The sequence below is a fragment of the Triturus cristatus genome, chromosome 3_1 (assembly GCF_964204655.1).
Source record: "Triturus cristatus chromosome 3_1, aTriCri1.1, whole genome shotgun sequence".
NCBI lineage: Eukaryota > Metazoa > Chordata > Amphibia > Caudata > Salamandridae > Triturus > Triturus cristatus.
The window spans coordinates 886,851,191-886,872,165 of NC_140583.1; positions in this window are offsets into that span (position 1 = coordinate 886,851,191).

Here is a 20,975-nt window from a genome sequence, read left to right on the forward strand (position 1 = left end):
ACACAGAGTAGAGTGAAGTGCTGCTTTCCCTTACTTAGCATCAAGCGGGTGTTAGATGGGTGGTACATTGGCGTTCCCATGCAATCGCCTCTGCTTTTTGATGCAAAACTGTATAGATCACATATTTGAGACAGGGATTTGAGTCAAAAATTAAAGTAACTTGAAAGCTTTTGTTAGAAGGAGACATTTTTCATTTCTCCTTTCTTTTCTGACTTTGCATGTTGAATGTACTGTACAGCACACACAATATAGGAAAAGTTTTAAAGTTTGTCTAGGCATATTATTTTGTACTGGAAGGGACAGTTCCAGTACAAAACCTATGCTAGACTTATGAAAACACTCTTGCACTATGGTGCGAAAGTGTGTGGTGCTCAGCAGTATTCTAGGGAGAGAAGAGAGAGCCATATCTCATCCAACACAGCACAGCATTTTTGGCTGCTGCAATGCGCTTCATAAGAATTTAGTAAATCAGGCCAATGGAGCACACTTGAAAAGAAGATAACAAGATGCCAAGACAATTCTTCTCTATCCCCTTTCTGGATGGAAATCCCAACATTTGTCCTACCAGGCTTTTGTCTCCGGATTATACATATTACACTTGGGAGGCATTTGAAAGGAAGGAAACAGGATGCTAAGACAATTATTGAAAACGTATATTTCTCTTTCTACGTTTATGGTACTTGCTTGTTTGCAGAATTTTGCCAAACTTTATCCATTGAATCTCAAAATGTGTTTGTTGCTTTGATCATGCCTATGGTTGTTTTACATTGTTTTTACTGCTATTGTTAGACTTGGTATCTTTTGGCGTGTTTCCCTTGAGTTTTTGTTTTCTGACCTCCCGTTTATGCTGGCTTAGTGTTTCTGCACACTTTTCTCATTACTGATCAGTAGTAAAGTGCAAGTGCTCCTGTGGTAAAGTGTGTTATGGATTGATGTTTCCATGATTCGCCTATTTGATTTATGTGTCAGTCCTAGTAAAGTGCACTGCGTGTGCCAGGGCCTATAAATCAAATGCTGTTAGTGGGCTGCAGCACTTGATTGTGCCACCCACCCAAACAGCCCGTCAATGTAATGCCAGCCTGCCATTGCAGAGCCTGTGTGCAGTCTGATACTGCCATGTCAACTTGGCAAGTACACCCACTTGCCAGGCCCTAACCTTCCCTTTTCTTAAATGTCAGTCACCCATAAGGTAGGCCCAAGGTACCCCTGTGGGCAGGGTGCATTGTATGTAAAAGGTAGGACATGCCCTGGTGTGTGGCATGTCCTGATAGGGAATTACTGCCAATTTCGTTTTTCACCATTGCAAGGCTACCTGTTCCCCAGAGGACAGAATGGGGAGTTTGTTTATAACATCTTATAAACATAACTGGCCGTGGGAACTAGATAAGAAAACAAAGTTTAGTATGCCTGAACTCAGAATCTAAAGATGCATCTTTTAGTGAAGGTGATTTTTACATTCTGTGTTTGAAAATACCAATTTTAGAGAGTAGGTATTTTCTTGCTCAGTCATCCAGTGTGCCTCTGCTAGAATGTGGATTGACTGTCTGGGTTTTGGATGACAGAGGGCTGCGGAGCAGGAGTGGCTCCGGATAGTCTAGGTGGGTCAGGAAAGGGCTGAATAGGCCTCGGTTGTATTTAGAGTAGGGGGAGGAGATTTCCTTGCACCTGAATGGGCCTGGTCTGCCTCTGACAATGCCGTCTCCACTCTCCACCTCCTGCCAGGAAGCCACACCAGAGAAGGCAGAACTGGTTTTGGCTGGACACAGACACTCTCTGCCTAAGAGATAAAGGATTTCGGGATATAAATATTGGGGCCCGGAACCCTGAACTTTAGAACTCTTTTGGACCAAGAAGGCTGCCAGGAAGAAGGGATCACTGACAGAATATCGACAGACCGAATATCGACCTACAAGAATATCGAGTACAGAATATCGATGGACAGAATATCGACATCCTATCTCTACAAAGGTAAGTACAAAAATATCTAAACCAAAATATCGTTGTTTAAAATATCGTTGTTTAAAATATCGTTTTTTAAATGTCTTAAAAAGAAGATAAAATTAATTAAATAATCAATATACTTAATAAAACCATAGTTAGAATTATTTATAAAACGTAAAAATTATAAATAATAATTGTAAAATAAAAAAATAATCATGCATATTTAAAATATATATATATATATATATATAATATATATATATATATTGACTTAATACTAAATAATTATTTTATTTAATTATAAAATATTAGAAACATAATAAAAACTTATAAATACATATATATATATATACATAAACCTGTAATATAAATATAAAAATAAAATAGATATAGAAATTAAAATATTAAAATTAATATTTACTTGTAAATACATATTTTACACTACATTATCTATAAGAGTAGGGAAAAAGTTGGATAGCGTAGGGGATAAAATTACTATTCCCACTCCAAAGGGTGCAACAGGAGGAAAAGTGTTGGAAAGCGGAGGGGAATCATTTACTATGTTATGTTATGTTATTTGGGAATTTGTATAAGAGCACGTTCACCTACAGGTCTCTTGGCACTGGTGGGTTTGAGCAGAAAACGAAGTAAAAACAGATAGAGGAATAAAAATTTTTTTTACCTCTCACCAAATATCCCTATAAATAACACAACCACTATTGTAAAGCATGTCACAATTAACATAATTGCCTAACAATTTATTAATTAACTAATAACAATAAACAATAAAATTAAAAACAATGAGTGATAAATTAATTCATACTAGTAAGACTATAAAATAACAATAAATAAATATTATCTGAAAAAATTAAAAATGATATTAATTTTTAATTACTTGCCACACTACTCCCCTCTAAATACACAACTCACTCATAAAAAATTGACACTATTTACATATTTACCAATTAAATATTAATAATTAATAACCAACTAATAATTAATATATAACAAAGTAATTAACACAATTAGCAATATGAAATGTTAAATGCACAAATATTAATTAATAAAAATGATTACGTAATTAATTATAATTAAATTACTTCCCACCCTAGACCCCTATAAACCCACAACCTGCTCTTAAAAAAAATAACACAATTAAAATATTTACCAAGTAATTATTAATAATAAATATCCAATTAATAACTAATTAATAACAGCATATTTAACGCAATTAACAACATAACATATTAAATACATAAATATTAATTAATAAAAGTATTAATTAATTAATTCTAATTAAATTACTGCCCACCCTACTCTTATATAAACCCACAACCCTCTCCTAAAAAGCAGCCGGGACCCAGGGAGCTGAATTAGGTTTCCCGCTGGAATTGCGCTGTACCCAAAGTGAGACTAAAGGCGGTTCCTCTCCTGGGCCCCTGATTTGCTGCCTTTCACTGAAATTTAGTGTATCAACCAAAGGGCCGACAGCATCGACCCTCCACTCCTTTTCCAACACACCTTAGCGAGTGTGTTGTGATTGTACTACACATGTGGTGTAATTTTGCCACTCACTTCCACTTTTTTGCACTAGGTCCTGACGAAAGCCCCACCTATCTTTTCAGGGGGATGAAACATGTAGACCAACAACCAACTTTGACAACTACGAGACAAATGACTCCATTAGTTGTCTACCTTTACATTTTTAACATACCCTGGGCCACCACGAATAAAATTTATACGGTAAGGATCCCCAGAGGTAGTTTTAACAAGCACTTCACTTCATCACACCTTCGCACCACACCAGCTCTGCTGTAATCAGACGTCGTAGCACTACCGGGCCGCACTGGGCCACCCGGTTGGGACCCCAATGATGAAGCATGACATCAACCAGGTTGGTGTGTGAGGGGTCTTTTATAATAGTCTAATGACTTTTAGGCACTGTAGATATTCTCCAGTGAGTCCAAGGTCTCCCTACTCAGGTTCTGGGTACGTCCATATTGTTTAACTGATTCTTACTGGGGATAGGGAAATCTTCCCCTCTTTTTCCTCGCTCTCCCCTCATTATTGTTTGACACTAAATTTATTCTCAAAACACACAGTAACACAGTGAAAACATCACAAATGGACACCACACCAGTTTAGAAAAACAAAGTGTCTTTATCTAAACCAAATATACAGGCAGTAAAATACGACTTTTAGAACAGATATTTCAGAAATAAAACTTGTAGAAAACAACTTGCTCCAACTGAGGCTAATATGACATTGTGACAGGCAATATTCCAACGTGACAGGTAATAATCCAAAGTTAGGCACTGACCGCGAGGTGCACAGCGTTGGGCACGGAATCACACAAACCCCCAAACAACAGTACCTTGGAATGAAGTCTTTGGACGATGCGCTGCATCGTGGAGATGAGGCCTTGTGCCGAGGTCAAAGCCGGCTCCCTTGTTGCCATGGGGTAGGTGACCAAAGCAAAACCAAAGGGGGATGATGGACGGAGTGTCAAGTATTGCAAGCACTCACTCCCAGTCAACTGATCTGGGTTTAATCCATCATCATTCTTTAGCTCACTCCGCCACCCCAGTTCAGACATGGCCATATGCAAAACAGTCTGACCCTGTGCCTCATAGGAACAGTCCAGCCCGAACTGCCAAGCTATGGGGTAGGTGAGGTGGTGTGTCCACGAGGAAGTGACGTGTTGACTCCAGGACAGGGAAGTCAGTTGCGTTGGTGGTGAGGCGTAGGTTCTGGTGAAGTGATGCGAAGCGGCGACTCGTGGATTCTCCCTCGGTGGTTATCAGCTACACGATAACAGGAAGCAGGATCTGGCAGTGACAGCATCGGTGCAATCTCTGGTGTTGGGAAGGCCAATAACTACAGACATCGGCAGGTGTCACAGGGTGTTGGAGCTGTGGTGTACGTGAGGTGATGTTTTGTACACTTCACAAGCGCCACCCCTGGCCTAGCAGCAGGTCACAGCATCACAGGGGCATCACTGACGGCATCAGAGATTGGTTTTCTTGCTTCTTTTAGGTTTCTTCCAGTTATATCAAGATGCAGCTCAATGCAGAAAAAGATCAAACAGATTGCTCTGTTACTTACACAAGATGCTTAAAAAACTGTGATAATGGTTTTGACATCCTCAAGTCTGGACTACACAATCTTGTTTTACACTGGTTTGCCGAACATCTATCATGACTCACTGACAACACTTAATCCAAAATCAAGCAGCTTGCCTGATTCATAAACTCCAAAGGTATTCCCATGCCTTCCCACTGCTAAAGGACTGCATTGGCTTCCTATGGATCACATATCAAATGTAAAGTCTGATGTCTCACCTTTAAGGCTCTTAAGGGCACCGGCCATCACGTTATAGCCAAAAGGATTAAAAAATACACCACCACTCAGGATCTTATCTCTTCATCTTCTAATCTTACATTCACTCCCAGATTTGGGGAAAAAACTATAGAAGGCCTTAATATCTCAGTAAAGGTCCAGGGCTTATGAACTCCCTGTCATCACACCTACAGTTAACATCTGAGCCCTGCCATCACATCTACGGTTAGCATCTGAGTTCAGATTATTCAGGAAAAATGAAAAAGCCTGTTCTTTTAGACAAGCATATCAGTGATTTTGGTTTCTTTTTTCTCATCTGATCTTTGTCCAAGCAACAATAAACCTTTCATGAACTTGCAGTACATAAACTCTGCCAGCGGAGTTTGCTGAGTTTTGCCCTCTCCCCACTCAAATTGGAGCACAGAGTTCCAGAAAAACTCCACCAACTACCATGTGGCACAGTTATTTCACGTGCACTGCTCGCCAGTGTTAAGTTGCCAAGCGTGAGCAAAAAAATCAAGAGCTAAAACGCCTCCCGGCGAGATTTTTCAATGCATGCGGTTGCTGAAGGTCACAACTGTTTGCATTGAGAAAGCTGCTGCTCGCTATAAGAAAGCTGTCTCTCAAGTAGACAACCAACTTGAGCGGCAAAAGAAGCAGCTTCATCTGGCGTGACGCGTGGTGGCGTTTGCACTGATTTTACAGGGGAACTTGCACCCGGCTCTAAAAATCAGCACGTGCAGTGATTTGCTGAACTCTACCGCTCGCAGAACTCTGCGGAATCTCACTGTGTTTTTATGTAACTCTGAGGAATTCCATGGAGTGAAGCTCCGCAAGCTCCACCCACCCCTAAATATAACATAACATAACTATTACACCTGACAGCCTTAGGGTGCTCTTCCCTCCAAATTTTTACCTATTTCCTCTGCTTTTTCTGACCTTGTATTTGCAAGGCTTTTTGGAGTCTGTGCACTTTACCACTGCCCCAACCCTGTCCTGCACCCTCTCTTTTATTACCAATTCCTGTGCCACCTGCGTAGTAGTCTAGCGAGTAGGGCTCATATTGTATGTCCCTCGTGGTGCTTTATGGCATGCTATGATACCATGAGTGTTCCCCAAAACCTGTGATTTCATTGCGCTTAAGTATTTGCAAGCGTTAACCAAAACCTGTAATTCCTTTGTGCTTGAATTCCTGCAAGCGTCCAAAGACCACCGTAAATCAATAGATTTTCTGCACCTGCTTTTAATAGGGCCTTGGTGTGGCTTTCCATTGAATCCCTGCAAGCTTCCACCAGAATCCCATAAGTCAATGGCAAGTTTTGCTCCCGCTATTACTGGAGCCTTAGTGTTGTTTTCCATTATGCAAGTTCAAAAGCGAAAACAATGCGATTGTTTCCTGTTATCTGGTTCTGATCCTCAAGTTATACTTGCCCATTCTGTAGAGTCAAAGCAAGTGTTCTAACACGTGTTTTCTGCAAGGATCGAGAACTTTCCAGGCAGCCATGTACACCACATGCCACACGTGATCCAGCTACATCCGTTGATTGTTTGAGAGGGTATATAAACTCCACTCAGCGCTGAATCGTGGCTTGGCCTCGTTCCATGCAGAACAAGTTTCAACCTTCCCACACACCTGAAGAATCCTGCTGGATCTTCAAAGCACTACAGTCTCCTTCAAGTCCATCTGAACCAGTGGTTGCTTAGTTCCAGCTTTCTTGTTGTCTTCCTCCTCCCTTCCTCCTGCACAGTTCCTACGGACCCCCCATGACTCCTTGAGTCAAAACCTCCAGATCTTTTCAGAACTTCAGTCAAGTGGAAGAACGAGACTAAGTTCTTGATATTAGGTTAGTGCACACTAATCCCCATAAAGTGCTTAGCAGGACCGAGTATCCATGTCTTCAAGACTTTCACTCCCTGCCATCACTGGTATTACTCCAGCACTTCTTGTGTGTTTATACTCCAGAACCCTCCTGCAACCTTTTCGCTAGAACTGTTAGTGCACAAGCATTAAAGACTTGAGCTTCATGTTTCTCTGATGAACAGTAGTGGCAAGAATAATCAGTCCTGAGTGTTTCTATATGCATGAACCTTGTACCCCACCTCCAATTTCTGTTCCAAGTTTATCCTTGGGAGTGCAAGTAACTCCAGCATGTGTTCCAAGTGTATCCCTGGGAGTGCAAGTAACTACAACCTTTGTGATGACAGTCCTTGCGAGTGAAAAGTGTATCCTTGGAAGTGAAAGTAAATTCAACCTTTGTGTTGAGTGTATCCTTGGAAGTGCAAGTAACTCCAACCTGTGTGCCGAGTGTATCCTTGGGAGTGCAAGTAATTCCAACCTTTGTTCTGAGTTTATCCCTGGCAGTGATACACTCCAGTCTGTGATTTTGGTTATTCTGCTCTCATGCCATGCTGCTGATGAAGCCTGTAAGTGTATGTCACTGAAGTTAATGCATGTTTGTTGTACATAGAGACCTGTTAGTGTACCGATGGTAACCGCCTCCTCTTGTTATTTCCAGTGCATTATTTCATCACAAAACCAGAGGTTCAGGTCAAGTGCACATCTGCTTCGCAAACGTAGACGGTCTTTCAGAAGTGACAGATTCTGTTACGCAGTATCCCACCGCTGCTGAGTAGATCCAATACCGCAAGTCTCTCTTTCCTTGTTTTATTGAAACCTCCTTTCCTCTTGGGGGCTGTGATTGATCTAAGGAGTTTAGGACCAGATGTACGACCATTGAATTTTGAGGCTCGCAGATTGCGACAGATTGCGAGTCTCAAAATTCAATGTACAATAGTGTCTTAGACACTGTTTGCGATTCCCAATGGGGTCGCAAATTGCATGCCCCAAGAATATTAATGAGGCTGTCGCACTTTGCGACCCCATTGGGAATGGCTAGCACTCCCAGGGATGGTGGCCTGCTGGGGCCGGAAGACCACCATGTCTGTGACAAATTTTTCAATAAAGCAGTTTTTAAAAAATGCATCCCATTTTCCTTACAGGAAAATGGGATGCATTTAAAGAAGAAAAATGAAACTTTAAGTTTAATTTTTTAAGGGCAGGCAGTGGTCCCTAAGACCACTGCCTGCTCTTGAAAAAAATGTGTACACCCATGCACAAAGGTGAAGGGTTCCCCCGGGAACCCCTACCCGTTTGCGAATAGTTTACCACCTACTTGAAGTAGGTGGTAAACTGCGAGTTTATCGCAAAATAGGGTTAGTACAAATGCCCTTTGTGACAGCAGAAAACGGTCGTACATCTGGCCCCTGGTGCCTTGATTTTGTGCAGCTCTGGGAGAGACAGGAGGTCCAGCATCAGCTCCAGTGTCATCTCCATGGTTGGGACCAGGTTAGTGCATTACAACCACTGGTGAAAGTACTCTCTCCCCTAAACATGGTCATATTGGCTGATCCCCAATTGGAATATTTAGTTTACTTAGAAGTCACTGGTAAAGTACACTACCTGTGTCCACGGCCTGTAAATTAAATGGTACTAGTGGGCCTGCAGCACACATTGCACCACCCACTTAGTAGCCCTCCCACCATGGCTCAGGCCTACAATTGCAGAGCCTGTATGAGCAGGTTACACTGCTATTTTGACCTGGTAAGATAACCATCTTGCCAGGCCTAAACCTTCCTTTTATATACAAATACGTCACCCCTAAGGTATACCCTGGACAACCCAAAGGGCAGGATGCAATGTATTTAAAAGGTAGGACAAGTATTTTTAAGTTTTGCATGTCTTGACAGTAAACACCTCTCAAATTCATTTTTCACTACTGCAAGGCCTGTCTCTCCCATAGGATAACATTGGGATTACCTTATTACATTTTTTAAGTGCGATTTCCAAATGTGAAGAGATGTACTTTTCAAGTTTGGTGTCTCTGGATTCACAATATAAAATCACTACTTATGATGAAGTTGGATTCAAATTGCAATTCTGAAAATTTCTCTTTTAGAGAGTTGGAATTTTCCTACTTTGGCCATTTGGTGCCTGCTGCCTGTTTCTGATACATGTCTTGGGAGGGTGACAGCTGGGCTTTGTGTGCTACCCCTAGACATCCACTTAAAAGTAAGGAGTTCTCAAAAATCCCCCAAAATACTTAATTCCCAAAATGAGTAGTGGTAACTAGTCCTAAGAAGAAGGGGTTCTATGACCACAAGACAGTGAGGTTTGTAGCCCAATGTACTGAGGGCTACAGGTATGGGCTTTCCAAGGGCGACTCAAAATGTCCCAAGAGGGTACAGGCCCCCTTGCGGTGAGCAGACACCTGGGTTTACAAGTGCAGCGCTCTGGGATGAGGTCATCCAAATTAGCTTTGGAGGACAGACAGAGATGAGCCCTAGTTTCCCTGACTGATAAAGAGATAGTGGCTAAAGCCCACATGCCTGCAAACATTTCAAGGTATAGGAGGAAGAGCACAATTAATAGGCAACAACAGGTGGAGACTCTGTGATACACAGAAGCCTCCATTACTATTGTCAAGTGTCAGTTGGTGTCTGCACAGGAGATCATACTCAACACATTCCACTAAATTGCAGTCATCGACAATCGAGAGAGGCACCTACCTGTGGCTCTGGTTCCCTTTGAGAGTGGAGGGGTTCTCAGGTACTCTGAAAGTTGCTGTGAGCCCTTAAAAAGGCTATTGATTGTTTGCTAGACAACCACCTGGAGCACACTACCTGGAGGGAGGTGGAGCTCAGGTCTCACTTGGAGATGATGGGATTGCCTGAGTGGATCAGTATGACCACACGGTTCATGGCTGCCTTGGAAGGGAGTCAAGGGTGTCTGGAGCCTGGAACAGGGGCCCAGATACCTACGAAGGTGAGGGGCATACGGCGTGGGAAACCAGCCCCAGAAGTTCCTGCTTTGGAGGTTGAGGAGGTCCCTGAGGAGGAGGCCCATGAGCCACCTGTGGAAGACATTGCCACCCTAGCTGACCTATCTGAGCTTTCTAACTGGCAAGTTGAGGGTGGGCCCACCAGGGAGGGATTATACCGAGCGCAGAAAGAGTGTCCCCCTCTTGAGGCGACAGGCCTCAGTCCATGCAGCTGGTGAAGGCTCTGGGGTCACCTAATATACTGGGATAATGATCTCCTTTATAATGAGCCTAAGGTTCCTGGTGCTGGAACAGCCCATGTGCTGGTAGTCCTCCAGTGTTACAGGACCTCCCTGCTGGGTTTGGCTCACGACAATCCATTGGCAGGATGTTTAGGGTAAGACAAGACCTTCACTGGGCTTGTCTCCTACTTTTATTAGTCCAGAATGAAGACACCCTCCAATACATTCTGCAGGTCCTGTCCCACCTGCTCCCATTACCAGTCAATGACCCCTATTTGAAATGGTGGGCATCAACATCTGTGGACCCTTGCATCCTTGGAACCTTGGGCCCCTGGACCCCAAGACAGCCTTAGACAACAGGTTTGTCCTGGTCTTCATGGACCATGCCACCTACTACCCAGAGGTCACCCCTCTGATGTCAGTGACTGCAACTGTGGTGACTACGGCTCTGATGGTGATTTTTACCTGTGTGGAGTTCCCCAAGGAGGTAGTGTCTGACAGAGACACTAACTTTATGTCTGAGTACATGAAGCCCATGTGGATGAGTGTGGTGTAACTTACAAGTTGACCACACCCTATCATGCACAAACCAGTGGCCTTGTGGAGAGATTCAACAAGACCTTGAATGACCTGATGATTGGCTTGCCTGAGCCCATGAGGTGTAAGTGGGACATTTTCTTGCCATGCCTTCTATTTGCCTATAGGGAGGTACCACAGAAGGGAGTAGGGTTCAGCACCTTTAAACTCCTCTATGGCCACACTGTTCGTGGACTTCAGCCTTGCCAAGGAGGGGTGGGACCAAGATCTCAGGAAACTCTCTCAGGATAATGTCAGCTACATGCTGACCCTCCACAACTAGATGCATCACTTCTGGAAGAAGGCAAAACGCAATTTAGAGGTCAACCAGGAGATCATAAAGCTTTGGTACAACCAAAAGGCCACTCTTGTGGAATTTCAGCCTGGCCCGAAAGTGTGGTTCATGAAACTAGTAGAGACCAGGGCTCTCCAGGACCTCTGGACCGGCCGATACAAAATCAAAGTGCGTAAGGAGGAGGCCACCTACTTGGCAGACCTCCAGACCCCTAGGAACCCCCAAGGGTGCTCCATTTGAACAGACTCAAGCCTCACTTCGAGAGGTCTGAAGTGAGCATGTCCCTCGTGACAGATGAGGGGATAGAAGAGGAGACTGAACCTCTCCCTGACGTCCTCTCTGCATAGAAACACGATGGGTCAGTGGAGGGTGTCAACCTCTCTTTCACCCTTACCCCAGAACAGCAGAGTGACTGTTACCAGCAGCTGGGATAGTTTACCTCACTGTTCTCACTCACCCCTGGACTCACACATCTGTGCATCTGTGATGTTGACTCTGGAGACAGTCCCCTGTGAAGAACAACATTTACAGTTCAACAGAAATGGCGAGAGCCAGCATCAAGGAGGAAGTCTCCAAGATGTTGGCATTAGGGGTGTTTGAGCCCTCTATTAGTCCCTGGTTCAGCCCTGTGGTGTTAGTACCAAAGGCTGCCTCACTGGGAGTCACACCAGAATTTGGTTCTGCATGGACTATGGAGGAATCAACTTAGTCACCAGGACCACGTCTCCTGAGCTGAAGAGCTCACTGAAAGGCTGGGTCCTGCCAAATTGCTCAGTATCTTTGATTTGACCTCAGGGTAATGGCAGATGACTCTAACTTAGGGGGGCAAAGAGAGGTCCGCATATTCTACCCCTTAGAGCCACTTCCAGTTTTGGGTGATGCCCTTTGGCTTGAAAAGTGCAGCTGCTACTTTCCAACGGTTGGTTAAAAGGGTCGTGGCTGGGAAGGAGGCCCTTTGTGTCACCTACTTAGATGACATTGCTGTCTACAGTTCCAGATGAGAGGAAAACCTTGTTCACCTCCAAAAGGTGTTTCAGGCCTACAGGCAACAGGTAGTACTGATCATCAAGACCAGCAATTGCCAGATTGGGAAGGGTTCCGTGATGTAACCAGGTCAGCTGGTAGGTGGGGGCAAGGTGCAGCCCCTCCAGGCCAAGATTGAAACCATCATAGCCTGCCAATCACCTCAAACTCAGACAGATTTGAGAGCATTCTTAGGCCTCACAGGCAATAAAAGAAGATTTGTTAAGGGTTATGGCCCCATTGATGCTCCCTTAACTAAGCTTACTTCTAAAAAAAAGTCCAGATTGGTGATCCAGAGACTTGTAAGAAAGCCTTGATTCCCTCAAAGAAGCCATGTGTACATGACCTGTACTCAAGGCACCTGAATTTTTTCAAGTAATGAATCGTGCAGACGGACACTTCAGAGCATGGCATAGGGGCAGTCTTAACACAGCTGAATGAAGGGGGCCTAGAGAAACCAGTAGCCTTCTTTAGTAGCAGGTTATTTCCATGGTAAAAGAGGTGGAGTTCCATTGAAAGAGAAGCTTTGGCTGTGGTCTGGTCACTGAAGAAGTTTGGACTCACTTCCTGGTTCAGACAGACCACAGGCACCTCAGATTGTTTATGCAGATGAGAATCCGAAAGGGTTCTCCTTTCAGGGAATGAACTTTATGGTTGAACACCGTCCGGGATCAGATCACACCAATGCTGATGGTCTCTCCAGGTTTTTCCACTTTAGTGAAGAGGACGCTCACAGGGTTGGGTAGCTCTCCCTATTTTCAGCAAGGGGGGGACACATGTTAGACCTGACAACCTATGGGTGGTCTTTCCCCAAACATTTTACCTACCTCCTCCACTTTTTCTGACCTAGTGTTTACTGGCTTTTAGCACTCTGTGCACTTTCCCAGTGCTAAAGTGCTGCCGCTTTCTCCCGTAACTATAGTAATATTGGCTCATCCCCAACTGGCATAACTAATTTACTTATAGGTCCCTAGTAAGGTGCACTACCTGTGCCCCGGGCCTGTAAATTAAATGCTACAAGTGGGCCTGAAGTAGCCCTCCAACCATGGCTCAGGCCTGCCATTACTGAGCCTGTATGGGCGGATAACACTGTCAATTCGGCCGGACAAGATACGTCTCTTGCCAAGACTAAGCCTTCCCTGTATATATATATATATATATATATATATATATATATATATATATATATATATATATATATATATATATATATATATATATATATATATATATGTATATGTATATGTATATATGTATTCAACACAAACAAATCTGAGATAACCACATTATCATATTCTAGGCATTGATAATAAAATGACTCTTCTTATTCATTCGTCTTTTGATGTTTATTGTTATTTTCTTTAAAGCCAAATTTACATAGAGGTATCACAGTAATGCCAACACGTATTTCGCGCCAACTGCGCTTCTTCAGGGCTGTCATACATACAAAATTGGTATACTTTAGAATCAAGGAAAAGTTAAAACAATTTACTATAGCTACACATAGAATTTGCAGAAGACCAGAGAAAGCTGTTGTTGGCAGAGATTGAAGAAACCAAGAGGGAAATAGATAATCTCAACTGTCCAGAAAATACAGTAAAAAACTATGAGATCTTAGATAAAATAATGGATTTTTATCAAGTAGAACTAAAAGAAAAAACGAGGGTAAATTTCTCTGGAGATGAAAGAGATTATAAATGTGGCAGAGTCTATACATATGCTAGAAAATTTGATGGCTCTATGCGAAATGACGAGAGAAACAATAAAAATCCTACAAAGACTACTGCGAAGAATACAATTCTCAGTGATACTTCTAGCACTGGCCTAAGTAGTAGTGAATCAGATCTAGAGCGATCAAATAGAGAGGAATCAGGAGCTGGGGCGAGAACCTCTTCTTTTTTAAGGGAACTCAAAAGGATGCGGAGAGTACAATTTCAAACAGGAGGAAGAGATCGAGAACAGGAAATGAGAGGAGGAGAGGCATTAAAGGTGGGGGGACTAGGGCCTTCCGTAGAAGACAGAAACAGAGACGGGGTGAGAACCAGGTCGCAACTACAGAAAGAGACAGAAATGAGGAAATAGAAAACTTGATAGTTAATCTTTCTAACAAAACCTTGACAGAAGCAGAAATAATAAGGGCTTAAGTTTTGCACCTTCGCATAAATGGGACGATTTGAAAGCTAAAGTTGATGTTAATAGATTTGCACGCACGCTGAAATTGAAGAAATATTTTTTGAACAAATCTGGTTTGAAAAAAACTGTTTGTATAGAGAAAGATATCAGTCAAGTGTCCATAAAAGAATTGAATGATATTGGATGTCTTGTTAATCTGGGTGATGAAACAAATTGTGACATTGAAGATATCGCACTAGAACTAGATATTGAAACTGATCACAATGTACCAAGCAAATTAAGACCAAAATCCAAGTTTGTACCTCCTACGAAAGGAGAGAATGTGATTGATGTATTCACTAATCTTGTTATGAAAGATTTTGACAAAGACATACCAAGCAAGTGTAAGTTCAACTTAAATAAAGATGAATTTGAAGCACTGCAAAAACTTGAGTAAGGATAAAAGTATTATTATTCGACAAGCAGACAAAGGGGGGAATGTAGTGGTGTTAAACCATAGCGACTATCACAATGAAGCATTGAAACAACTTAGAGATCGTGAGAGCTATGCTAAAGCCAATCTATCCCAGTTAACAAATGCAAAAGAGATTATTAAGAATATACTCAAGGTTTATTTAGACAAAAAACTGATAGATACTGATGAATATAACTATCTACTGGTAGACAAAGCAAAAAAACCTATAATCTATTTTCTCCCGAAAATACACAAAGGTGGAAAAATACCACCGGGACGACCAATTATATCAGTTATTGGCAGCATGACAGAACACATATCAGAATATATTGATATGTTTCTGGCACCATTTGTTAAAACACTTGTCTCGTATATTAAAGATACCAAGGAGTTTTTTGCGACAAATGGGAAATATAAACTGGGAAAAAGGAATGATCCTAGTAACTATGGATGTCAATAGTCTCTATACTAGTATCAAACATGACAAAGGGATTGAAGCAGTTAAATATTTTTTATACACTAAGTCAGCCAGCTATTTACAGCACTCAAACATGATACTAGATCTTTTAAACCTGGTTCTTACAAATAACTTCTTTTACTATAGAGATGACTTGTTTCATCAAAAAACAGGAACAGCAATGGGGGCGAAATTCGCACCATCATACGCTAACTTATTTATGGGACACTATGAAAGAGAACATGCATGGAGGTTGGGTGAAATTTATGAGGAAAACATTATCTACTGGGGTAGATTTATAGATGACATGTTCATGATTTGGAAGGGTAGTGAAGACAAATTGAAACTCTTTCACAATCATTTAAATACTAATAACTACAATATAACTTTCACTCTTGAATACAGTATGGAAAATAGTGTATTTTTTTATGTGGAAATGTATGTCACACATGGACATATAGAGTCAAGACTTTTTCGGAAATTAACATCAACGAATTCAATACTACATGCTAAATCAGGACATTTAAAAAGGCAGATTGATAATATTCCATATGGAGAATTCTTAAGAGCCAAAAGAAATTGCAGTGAGGATAAGGAATATCAGATTGTGAGTAAAGACATAACTGAAAGATTTCTGAGAAGAGGATATGACAATAGAATTGTAGATAAAGCTAGAATTAGAGCTCAGAAAGTGACACGAGATGAACTATTGAATGACAGATCTCGACCTAGAGAGAATAAGAAAGAAGTGATTAGATATATCACTACATACAGTGAAGGAAACAATAGGGTTTTCAAATCACTTTGTAAATATTGGGATATATTAACTCTAGACAAAGAAATTGCACAATTTTTAGGCAACAAACCAACAATGGTTTATAAAAAGGCACCAACACAATATACTAAGTCCTAGTGATACATGCACATATGTAGTGCAGAATAAGGGTAATGATCAACCGGTAAAGACAGGAAATACATTAACACCAGGATGTTATAGATGTAATCAATGTATCTGTTGTAAATACGTTGCAGACAAAACTCAAATATTTCATGACCATACACACGAGAACACATATAAAATTAATTCCTTCATTAATTGCAACACAAGTCATTGTGTATACACAATGACGTGCATCTGTGGTAAAATATATGTGGGCTTGTCTATGAGGAAACTTAAGATTAGATGGATGGAACATCTTAGAGCAATTAAAAATTGTGATCCTAAGTATCCCATGGCAGTACATTTTAAAGAAAAACATAAACTGATTGAAATAGGAGACATCCAATTTATGGGTATAGAACAAGTTAACATTGACAGAAGGGGTGGAGACTTAGAAGCGAAATTAAGATCTAGAGAAACTTATTGGATTAACAGACTACAGGTAGTACATTATGGGTTGAACATGGATCCCGAAATATACACATTGTTGGGTTAATTGGCATCCTAGTAACATCTTCAAAAAGAAGGATACATATACAATATGTTTGAAACCACTGATTTAACTTTTACAATGACTCTGTATGACTCATGCTGGACTAAGTATGAAATATACTTGTACATACAGTGGTACTTAGCTTTACCACTAACATGATATCAAATTGATTTACATCGATCACGACCTCCTGTATAACTATAATAGAGATGGAGATAATAGGCACAGCGTTCCCAGTATAGCAAGAGAATTAATATGGTAGCTTGAACAATGATTCTAATAAAGAATAAAACTATAGTAGTGTATTAACTCTCTGGGTACATTCTTATATTCAATGGATTGACTAAAAAATATCTTCTGGGTTCTAAAATATACTGAGGAACAGTGAATGAATTTAGAAAACTAGTAGTAAATAAGACACAGCATAAAGAATACTAATTTTCAAATTAAGTATTTAGCATATAATTGAAGACTGCACTAGGATTTGTCTTTTACTAAGAGGATGTCTAAAGTACATCTTCTATATACTATAATATCTCGTTTAAAGGATCAGGACTAAGGACTTATTTAAATAATACAAAAAACTATAAGTTAAGAAATACATTGCATGGAATACTTACTTTAAATGCATGATAGCACAACATATAAGAATGGACAAGTTATAATGAGAAGCTACCCGGGGTTTGATTCTTAATAGGGATGTCTAAAAAGAATATATACTTTTGTATATTACAATCTTTTCATTTTAAATAAAGTTCATGACTATCTTTATAACTTAGGATTCTAATAATTTGTTTTCAGTTAGTAAATTATCACCTGTTAAATACAGGAATAGAAATTCACTGGAAAATTGCATCCATTGACAAGTAAGATAGCTCACTGCATTAAAACATGAAACTACCAAGGAGTAAGTTTTGGGGGTTCGATCCTGACATGGGGACAAACAAATATAAAGAAATCCTGTTATTTTAATTTTAATTTTGTAATTTACGAATTATCTACTTTAAATTGTAATTTGATTCATACTCTCATCATATACAAACTTTGTTCAAAATTAACATACACTAATGCGATGGCTTTGAAATACTCGACAAAACATTTGAATTTTATTGTGTAGATGACGATCCGTTTCTAGGGCGCAAGCAACTAATTATTTTTTCCGCCAACAAAAGTAAACAGACCAATTAGGGGCGGAGTATATAAACCGGAAGTAGGCATCAACGCACTACCCGCTTTACTTGCAGGAGAAATGGACGCTGATATGCCTAGTGGTAAGAGGATTGACTCAGTACGAGGATTTTGATCTCATTAGAACCTCTGCAGAGGAGTGCATTCTATTTTGCTGTATGATTTCTTGCCTTTTTCCCCCCCTCCCCTTCCCACCTTCTCCTCCATTTCTATACTTGATTATCCTCTTGTCTATATTTTTTAATTAACTTATTTTTACCTTTTACCTTTTTGCCCCCCTTAAATCTACCTTTCACCTCTCCTCCGCTTCTCTTTTATTCCCCCTTATCCTGTCTCTATTTTTCTCCCCTCCTCCCTACCTTTTTTATCTAGTTTTGCCTTCCCCAATGGGGGTTTTAATTCTTTCCTCTGTTCATTCTTTCCTTATCTCCCCCTTTTTTCCACCCCCGTTTCGCCCCCCCGGCAGCCTGCACACGCTTTGATTTTGGCTCCCCTCCACCTTCCCAATTCATCATGGCCGGACCCACACTTGTCACCTCTTCTATCTTCACGGGCCACGTCATATAGACCCACCCTCCGCTTGCCTTCACCTCCACTCTCCTTCGAGAGACCACACCATGTGACCTGCCTAACCTTGGTCCCGGAAGTCCCGGATTCATTGCAGGCTCCGACTTTTTCACCGCCGAACCTGGCTCTCAAGCTCTCGTCCGACACGGCGCTAATTATTACCATTTACCGCTCCGGACCTCCACGCTGCTAACAATGGCAACCGGCACTTTTTCCACCCAGGTAAGCTTCACCGCGATCTTCCCCTTCCAGCGATCCTCCATCCCACAGCTGCTACGGTACTACCTCCCTTCTTCCCCTTATTTTTCAGCAACCCGTGAGCTTGTCTCCTTCGCCGTCCTGCGTCTCCTACTCGGATCGCCATCCATGCCATTCGCACAGGCGCTACGGCACCCGTAGGTGCGAATCACGGATGCTCCTCCTCCGCCTCCTATCGTGCGTACCCCCAGCACCTGAGGCCCCTCGGCCACGCATTCCTTCTACCTGTGGCCACTTAGTAAGTCCCCTTCTGTACCATTTGGGACCTTCTAGCACTCTGTTACATGGCCATTGCTCTGCACTCCGTTTTTATTTTCACAATTATCACTCCTTCACTCAGTCCCCTCGGATTCCTGTTTTTACCCACACTTCCTCCCTCACCTTTCCATCTCCTCACCTCTGGCATCGACCACACACGGGCCCCCCCTTACCCCCCCATCCTAATACCCTCCCTTTTACCTCCCCCACCCCCATTTTTTACTAACTCCTCTTTATACTCGTTAGACCCCCCTCCCCCCTCCTCACCCTTTTTTTCAATCGGTACTCACCCTATTACTCCTCTATACATATTCTGATCCCGCGTTATTCTATCACTTCATCCTATACTTACTGTTTACCTAATTCGTCCAACCTTTCTTCCCTTTTCCTCCCTTCCCTTCCCACCCCTTATTTCCCCCTCCTACCCAGGCTAACTTCCCAGGCATCCTTACCTTCGTCTTGTCCTGAAGAGATATCACCATCTGTTTGGGGATCGAAACGTCGTCAACCTACGTCTCTAAACTCAAAACTTTATTGTACATTTGTTTTCTGAGTATGAGATGTTGATTTGACTTTTCGTATTTGCATTGTTTACTTAAAAGTCACTTTTTAAGTCACCAGCCTGGGTTAAGGTAATCGGCTGATTTCCTTTTAAACCTTCTCACGGCTAGCTCACTCATTTTTGTTCTTTATTATAGTTCTTAAAATCAACATAAAAACCTTCTTTCATTACATGCATTGTTCATTTTTTTGAATTACTATTCTTATTGTAGTAATTGTGATATTTTTCTTGACTTATCTTGAATGGGACCACTATTCCTTGTAAATTAGTGTATAGACAGGCACTCTGCTATCTATTGGACATTTACTATTAATCCTTAATGAGTAAAAGATATACAAATCATTATTGTTTGAAAAGTCTATCCATATACCTGATTTTAATTCCTAAACATTAGTAACTTTTATGTCGCGTGACAATTTGAGGTACTTACATGCTAAACGTAAGTGTGGAGATAAAAACTTTTTGATCTGATTTATAAGTATTTAGCAAATACTGAGGATCTTGTTGTTTGGTTTTTGCATTATTTCAGATCTTATCAAGGAACGCTAGATTGAGGACTGACAATGAATAAATATATACTTTGAAGATTTGTCTAGCATTTTGGAATATTTTTACATTTATGTCTAAGGTGAGAACACATTTTAAATATCAATAGTTAAAACCTCTATAAAGTCAAAGCAGTAAGGTTAAAAATAGTATATGTTGTTTTAGGAACTTATGCCTATAAAGGGGATTCAACAACTCCACGGATGACTTTTCTCTAAGATATATTTCAAGATGTGGGACTAGCTACTGATTAGAGGTAAAAAAAAAAGCTCCAGCTACAGTAAGAACTGTGATGTTAATTTTAATTTTGAGCCACTAGTGTGGAACAATGGAAAGGTTACATAAACCAATGATCTTATGTATTACATTAATGCAACCCCTCTCTTTATGCGGGTAATTGACTGATTAATTAGTTAAATATATTCTATGAACATTTAAATAAAAAAAGAAAACTTCTATATAATGAAGTTAAGAATGCTGTTTCTTGTGTTTAATATGATGACAAATGTTCATACTTATATCAGCTGTAAATTTGGACAATAATACAATAGCAATATGTATATGTGTAGCTATAGTAAATTGTTTTAACTTTTCCATGATTCTAAAGTATACCAATTTTGTTTGTATGACAGCCCTGAAGAAGCGCAGTTGGCGCGAAACACGTGTTGGCATTACTGTGATACCTCTATGTAAATTTGACTTTAAAGAAAATAAGAATAAACATCAAAAGACGAATGAATAAGAAGATTAATTTTATTATCAATGCCTAGAATATGATAATGTGGTTATCTCAGATTTGTTTGTGTTAAATATAAAAATAACACTGGTGGGGACCAGTGCCTGAGATTGTGGGGCGCCGGGCAAGTAACCTGTAACCCATCTTGTA